A 9040-nucleotide genomic window follows, 5' to 3' on the forward strand; every position below is an offset into this window, starting at 1 on the left:
ATCCACTCGAAGACGAGTAGATCCATGTCTTTGTCTTCCTCGTCTGAGCTGGAATCTGGCTCAAAACTGTACGGCTGGATAGCTGCGATATTAGTCGTCATTTTTGTTGTTCTGGTAATGTTAGATTACGGGTTAGAGGGCCTGTAAACTAGCATAAGAGAGCGTGAATTGATAATTTATGTATGGGTGATGGGAAAGGAGGTGGGGTTTCTCAGCACCACTTGGAGGCGAGTTTCTAAATAACTGCTGCCGTTCTACAGAAGCTGTTCTAGAAAACGACAGGTTTGTTGATTTGGGCTAAAAACTGCATAATCATAATTAAAAGACCACTGGGAATGCTTTTAAAATAGATCAAAGATGACTGGTGCAAGTCTTTCTGATGAGTTCACCAAATGAGTAACAAGTTTGGAATTTATATCTAAAATCAAATCAAAAACAGTTTTCTGCAAAAACTCAAAAAGGAAAACTCATAGAATACATAAATTGTTCCGACTTTATATTTAATTTATGTAAAATGAAGTAGTGCAGTGCAAAATACTTTTAGTAATTCTTTTTTTTTCCAGGAACTTACTTCAGTTAATGGGAGGAAACATGCTGTAACTTGTTTCTACCCCCATTTACAGTTGTGTCACTGTGTAACACAAGCTGCCTTTAGCTGCTTCCCTTTCACTGCTTTCAAAACAGTCAGGCTGTTTCCTCTGCTTCTTTCACCACTGATGAGAAAGAGAATTTTGTCTCCTTTGCTGCTGCAGCTTGGACTAAATAAAGATTTGCGGTGCTTGAGGTTATACAGGGGTGTGTAGTTGTGCTGAATGACGCCCCATAATGGCACTTAAAAGGAAACTTGCATCATTAATCATCCCTTTCTTTCAAACCCTTGACACATGAGACAAGGAAATCCATGTCTATCTGAGCAAAGACAATAAATATGAATCCGTCCCAGATTAGTCCCAGAAGAACAGAATGGATATTCTTTAAGGGCATATTTTCCAGCCATCACTCAATTGACTAAAATGAGCCAATTATTTCTTATACAACAGCATGCCAATTAGAGAAATGTCTGCTTGGCTCTATTCATGATGTTGTAATGTGGCTTGCTTAAATTGCTGCCAGACAACATCTCCTCAAGTCTGAAGCCATTTAAGCTAGATTTGGGGAGTTGGTGCGAGCCCTGTTATTGTTTGGCACCAGAGGCCTGAAAGGGACAAAAAGAAAGGCCCATCAAGAAATCAGTCAATCTAAATTACAGTGGATAATTCAACTTTTAAATGCATATTATTAACTGTCACATCGGGGTTTTTCGGTTTAACTGTCAAAATAAAACCGTCTGGTTGCAGCCATTATTTGGTATTTTATTTAGCAGTATAGAGCAAATCAAAGTAAAATGATGTACAGATATACAGTGTGGTCCACAGAAGCAAATAAAGCAGTAAACTTCCAGGGTGCTGTACTTTTTCAATTGTTTCTTTTGGTTGGAGTTTTAAATTTAAGGGTGTCAGAAAGGCGCACTCAAATATCACAAAGAATTAATTAATATTATAATTAATTCTGTTAATATATATTTATATATATTAATGATAAAAAAATGCTCCACCAAAACTATGTATGATTTATAATAATCATACATATTATATACCACCACTAGTTGTTTGAATATTGAATGAATGAATAAGTTCTTGACCCAATTACAAAATCTGACTCTGTATTTATTATTTTTTGGCTTTATATTTTGTAAGCTATTACATGATGAGCTTAACACCTAAAAACTCGATTTCTGGGTTATGTGTAAGAAAGTGCTAAAAGAAAAGTACTATACTAATGTGAATCTTTTTACTTATACCTTACTATTTACTTTTGATCAAAACATTTCTCTATAAACTTGAAATTTGATTTCATAAATAAGGCTAAGTTGACTGAAAAGCATTGTTTAAAAGACAAAGAGATTTCATGATTTTCATCTTAAAAATAACCTTGTGTTGTAAATATCGAAAATGTGTTGTCTAGGACAGGGTTCAACAGGATTGCACCACTTTTCTTATAGGCACCTAATGGTACTTGAAGTTAAGCTGAGGTTAACACAGTCTTCACTTCCCTATGTCCTGGGGGGGCTCTGGGTACATTTTAGTCTTTAATATCGTTTTTTTAAAGTTTCTAAGGTCTATAAGTGCTTTGTTGTCTATGGGTGTGAAAACCCAGTAGTCTAGTAAATTTATAAACCTGTGTCATTTTCTAGGATGTACAGTTTCTGCAAAGCAGCAGTAATTAAACAGACAGTCACCTCTCAGTTGTGGGTGGGACCGTTGGCAGGAGTAAGCCTTTCTTGACTTCCCATGATCCCTTTGTTTACACTCTCTCCTGCTATCTTACAGCCTCTCACACCCCCAAATTAACATTGGCGGTTCAATAAAAATGGGGAGCAATATTGGATCTACCTTATGGACAACTACAGTCTTTCTAAAAAAAGCAATTTTTCATCTGTTCCCAAATCAAAATGATTGGAACAAAAACAATACACAGAAGTGCAATTTTTAGCTTAGTTTTCCTTTGACTATGTCCTCCATCATCCAAAAAGTGATACAAGGACAAGGTAAAAACACAATTTTATAGCGTGTCTTTAAATTATATAAAAATGTAAACAGTGTAGCTCTTCCCAACAGCATTTTCTGTTCTTAAGCTACAAAACTGTCACTTTTCATTTTCAATCTTTAAAAAGAAAAAAAAGCCAGTTTCATAATGTGTCTAAACAGAACTGAGCATTTCTCAGAGTCCGTGGTGATCATGAGGGAGCTGGTTGCGTTCTGGAAAGAAATCTTGGAAGAAGTTGCAGAGAAGAAAACTTGCCAAATTGCCAGTTTTACAGTACAGAATCCAAGACTGGAGGGCTCTCTTTGAGACGATTAAGTGGACTGTTGGGGGTTTGTTGGTCACTTATACTGCAAAGCTCTGATGGGGTACCGTGTGAGTAGAGCTGCTCAGTGAGCAACATACTCCCTGCAACTAAAAGCGGAGAGTGCTGGCAGGACCTGATCAACCACTGATGGATCACTTTAACAGTGGAATTCCCCCAAAATTTAAAATGAAAAAGCAGTGGAAAAATCCTTATGCTGACAGTATTCACACCTGACCTAGAAGTGACCACAGTCCAACTTCAATTAGTTTATATACAGACTGCAAGTCACTGACAAAGAAAAAAAAAAAAAGACCCGAGATCATCATTAGCGATAAATCCATGACAAGCATCTCGTAAACTGTATGATTTGCACTTTTTATTTGCTTTCTTTAAAGTTTATGCAGGAATGCATCATTTGAAACTCCTTGGTTTAGACCATGGTTATACTACTTCCCATGACAACAGCTTTTCTTTTAAATTCACCAGTCACATTACACAAGCTCAAAGTAAAAACAGCCAACAAACTCACTTCCAATCTTATCAAGCATCTGTGGGATTTAGTGTCAAAGATCTGAGTTGTAGAACACAACTGCACAATTGCCACACCACTGATAGGATCACCTGGGCTCAGTACCTTCAGGTCACACTCTGAGCCCCCCAGAGGTGTTGCAGCAGTAACAGTGCTGGTTTCAAACTGCAGGCAGAACTTGTACTTCATTATATAAGACAACATTCCAAACTTATTTTTTCCCCTTACTTTATTGCTTTCACAACACAAGAAACAAAAAGGACAAACTGCAGCAGCGAACACCAATGTATGTGTTATTTATTTTAAATGCAGAATATAAATATTAAAATATGTACAGAATGATCAACATTTCTCATTGCTCACATTTTAGGAATATCAAATATTTAACCCTTTTTAAATGTATATATGTTTTAGATTTAGCCTCTTTGATTTGTGTTTAAAGATCAGTCCATGAATCTCATATCCTATATTGAAACACATCTTTCTTTCATTTTAGTTCTAATTTTGGATTTAACCCTTCACGATGCTTCATTTTACATTTTCAAACGAGAGTTGCATAGTCCCAGGCATACTTATATCTACCGTAAATAGAGTGCACCTGATAACAAGCCGCACCCTGTACATTTTTAAAGGGTAAACTATTTTATACACACACAAGCCGCACCTGTACATTAACAGCATGCGCCCGCATTTAAACAAATTGTTTAAACATGTTGTCACAGACATTCTGCACGTCTCCAACAGTCCCAGAGAGGGAAAAGCAAATGGTGATTGGATATTCTCCTTTCTGGTATAATGGATTGGAATAGCGTCAGACATTCATCGAAAAAATGCATAAATTAGCCGCATCCTTGAATAAGCCGCACGGTTGAAAGCGTCTGACAAAAGTAGCGATTTCTAATCCGGAAATTACAGTATGTACATTTGTTATACATGTAAAAATAAAAGAAAATATTTTATAAATGTAATCAGACATGTCATCACAAGTATATGCCAATGTGGCATTAACAAAATAATGAGATCCTGTTTAAAAAAAACAGTAAATTAGTTTAAAACCAAATCAAAGAATAATAGCAAACAGCTTTACAGACATTTCTTTTTCTAAATGTTTTTGCACTCTGGTTTTCATGTAAAAGAATTAGAGTGAGAAATCAATGATGCCATGTAACATACAGTGCTGTTTTTATTATTCCAATTGTATGACCTTAACAGAGAACAGAGTATTTAGTAATTGCAGCCAGATTCATCAAAACCTCCAACTAAAACATGGTTAACATTCTTTTTCACGGCATCTCTTTGAAAGGCTCATAATGAGCATGTTTCTCTTTTATTTGGTCTTTTTGATCCACAGCCAGAAGCCTGGTTGCTAACATGGAATTGTACTGTGTTCTGTCACTTTGGGCTTTGAAGCAATGAAAATGTTATGTGCCATTCATAAGGCACCGTTGAATTGCTATGTTTCTCAAAAAAGAAGGAAGAGAGGCAGCACATTCATTGTTACCCTGAAGAGAAACATTGAGCGCTTCAGGCTACAGCTGCACTCTCGCTGCATTGTCAACAACATTCAGGCAGCTGCTTTTGAACTAATGGCTCTCCTTGGTGCGATAAACAGGATTTTTAGCTTTCTTTTTTCTCTGCTTTCAGAACAAACTGTGTGATTTCTCCCAATACAACAAACAAGATGGACTAGTTTCTTTTTTTTATATATTGTTGTGAAACAGCTGTCCATTGCACTCACAGTGTGACTGACAGCCCGAAAATTAAAAGAAACATGGATTTTTTTTCTTTTTGGAGTATTTTTCCACAAATGCTTTGACATCACAGTTATGGTTCATTTTACAAAGTAAAAGAACGTTAAACGGAGGGCTTGTTTTGATAGATTTGACAGGATGAGGGTCGGTTGACCAATGCTCAACAAAAGCAACTATTAAACAAAGAAGGATGACAATCACTTTTACAATGCTGTTCTGATGAAACGGATCACTGCAAACGCTAAGCGGAGGGTAAACAAAAGGATGAAAGGTTTTCGTTGTAAGACCTGAAACTGATGCCGTGTTAGGAACCATCTGCCTCATACTTGTCCAGGCTGTCATCTTCGATTGTAATCCAGTGTAACACAACACAAGATGAGCCAGTTTTGGGACACGCTGCTACAGGCGGTCCAGACTAGTCAGGGATCTGGCACATTAAAACAGAAGGTAAGAAGAAGAAAAAATCTAAAAAACATGCAGTGTAAAACAAAGTGGTGAGGTTTCTGCTATTTTTATGGTTGAAATAAAAGAAACTTTATTTTGAAAATGGCTACAGCTGATATTCAACTGTTAAAAGTGAGTAAATTTGTGTAATAAGAAATGTGTAATTATGCAGATATTTATACTGTTAACAAAAAAAAGGTTATTAAGCAAACTACGTCACAGGCAGGCAATGCAGATGAACAGTCTAAAAACAAAACGGACAGAAAATGGACCTCACCGGAAAAGAAGTGAAGATTTTTCATCACCTGCAGAGTTACAGTATCTATTTAAGAGTATTGCAGTAAACTACTTTTGTCTTCATTTTGATTTGATTTATTGATTTATTTCAAGCATTTTAGTCAAAGCAATAAAGAATTTACACATATATATCAAACTCACTTCAGAAAACATTCATTCACGATATCAGTAAACAGTAAAGGTACTGATATGTAATAATCATTGTTTATTATCACATTGCAGATCAAGTAAACAAAATCAATAGCTTATTGATTGAAAAACCTTTAAAACCTTTGAGTAATCATTAATGCACATTACACAATGTAACACTCATTGGTTGTAATTAAAAGAGCTTTATTTCACCACAATCAAGTTCACACATGTATTTGGAATTATTCAAACACCTGTTGATCCTTAACTCCTCTTATCTTCATATCCTGAAATCAGAGTTTCTTTATACATTTTCTTGAATAATTGGATATTTTAACATTTAACCCGTTCCAAAGTTTAATGCCACACACCGACACACAGAAACTTTTCTTTGTGGTTCTTATCAGTTTGATCTTGAAGTTCCTACATTCCCTCAGTTTGTAGTCTCCTTCATTTTCTAATAACTGTTTTTGGATATTGAATGGTAACGATTTCCCACTGACTCTGTATAAAAGTTGCGCAGTGTAAAAATCCACAAGGTTATACAGTTTTAAAAGTCTAAATTGATAAAATAAATTGCTTGTTTGATCAAGATAGCCGGCTTTATGTACAATTCTGATGGCTCGTTTTTGAAGTAAAAAGAGAGGATGTAGTGAGCTCTTGTAATTATTCCCCCAAATTTCTATACAGTACGTGAAATATGGTAGTCTTTTAGCATCATATCTGCTGGTAATCTGTAACAAATATATTCTTAAAACAGATCATCGCATATTTTTTTGAGAAGATCACATCATTTTCACAAACCTTTTCTTTAAAAGATGAAAAATGAACAGTTTGTAGTTTATCATTTATTTCTCTCAGGAGATGCTAAAGAGAAAAGCGGGTCCTTAGGGGTAAAACCTACTATCAGGAGACTGTTACACCCATTATTTTAAGAGACAATTATCTTAACCAGCTGTATTTATTTTTCTACTCGTCTTTTCCAGCAGCTGAACAAATAGAGAGAAGACAGATACAACAACAACATAAAACATACAAGTGCTTGAGATTTAATATAATATCAGAATCCTTAAATATTGAGTTTTTGGACACACAGTTGTATTCAGCTTTTACCTGAACATGAATAAGCTCCCACATATCTAGTGATATATTTGCTTAAACACACACTCATTAGGTTTATTAGCCAAGCTGTTGGGACGTTCATCCCCAGGATAACCTGATACCAGGCATGCAGGGATACGGGTGAGGGAACTTCCACAAATGTCCCTTCCACCTGAAAGCATGAGGGCTTAGGAGGGTTCAGAAGTTCAGAAAGCCACAGATTCAGCACAAACCAGGCATCCTGCATGCCTGATGTCCAGTCCGTGGCTCTACACACCTAAAAACCATCTGTGCCCCATATGAAAGACTTGCCACCTCCTCCTGAGGATCAGCTGTGTAATAAGCTGTATGATACTAACTGTATCTCTTCACCACAACAGTACATTTCCTCATTCTGAACAGCACTCACTCATAACATGTTTTTTGTAATCATCAGCACGTTTAATGATTGCGTGTCCTTCCACACAATATGTCAAAGTGGGTGCACTTTGATGCCAGACGTGAATGAAGAATAGGGATGAAGCTTCAGAGCTCCAGTCCAGAGGATGATTCACAATATTTTTGGCTTGCAATCGCATTTGACAACTTCCTTTTGGTACCGTATGAGATGAATTCCCTTTAGTAAGAACTTTTGACATCTGATGACATAATACAACAATAAACTACACATAAAATATCTGGAATGGAGAAATTATTGTATCATATTTATATGGTTAATTTATTTCAAGTGTATTAGTGATTTCACAAAACTAAACAAATAATCTGCAACTAGTGCATAACTTTTTCATCATGATTATATACCTTCAACAAAAGATGTTTTCTGCTCAAAGTTGGAGAAGGTAAAATGGATTATTAGGGTAAGATTGGGTAATTTACAATTTAAAGACCCGCTCTTTTTCTGCCATTTCCAGCCAAAATCAAAGAACCTGTGTTGTTTCAAGGACAACGTTTCTGCAGAGCAGCACTAGTTCATTGGAAATTCGCTTCTCAGTTGTGTGTGGGACCTTTGACATGGAGCAATCCAACCCCCCCTCTTCCTGTCACCCATTACTGAGAGCCCTCTGTTTACATGGTACATGGTGTCCCGCTAGCTTACAGCCCCTTACAACCCCAACATAACAATGGAGCAGAGTAGGGAGCTTGCAGCCCACCAATGTAATTTATATGTAACAAATACAATCTTTTTCACACAACATTTGTTTGTTTGTTTCTGTTTTTTTATTCAAATTGCAACGATTTCAATAAAAAAAACACTAATAAATGCAATTTGCAGGCTTGATTTTCTTATTATATATGTCCTCCATCATCATAAAAATGCCACAAAAACATGTTATAAACACCAAAACATAGTTTTCATCAGATGCGGTCTTTACATCTTTTGACACATCTCTGCTACTTTTGGCTTCTATTAGAAAGTAATTAGTCCTAAAACAAGACAGACAATAAACAATAGCTTCAGATGTAATGTATCTTACATGTATGAAACAACACCCTTTAAGGATTCTATAGAGAGTCATGTGCTGCAATCTGTTTGCTTTGCTGTCATGACGGCAGCGGTTACTGGAGCCAAACAAGATGAGGTTGCTTACATGACGGAACTGCATACCCCAGAGACAGAAGCAGATGATTCAGAGTCCTTATTTACTGCTTGTTTTTGGAGGCATGTCTGCCCACGTTTGAATACTAGTAACTGCACCCTAATAATTTTAAATCAGTGCGACAAACTGTCCGCCAGAGAGTATTAGAATTGAACATAAGCAGCTTTTTATGTGATCAACTGAAGCTTTCTGCTATTAATGCCCAATTTCTTTTAAGGATGTAAGACTTTAAACTTTTGTTGTTCATAGTGTCCATATAATTTAATTGTTACATTTAAATGCACATGTTTAAGGCATTTTT

Source organism: Oryzias latipes, chromosome 3, assembly GCF_002234675.1.
Source record: "Oryzias latipes chromosome 3, ASM223467v1".
NCBI classification, from domain to species: domain Eukaryota; kingdom Metazoa; phylum Chordata; class Actinopteri; order Beloniformes; family Adrianichthyidae; genus Oryzias; species Oryzias latipes.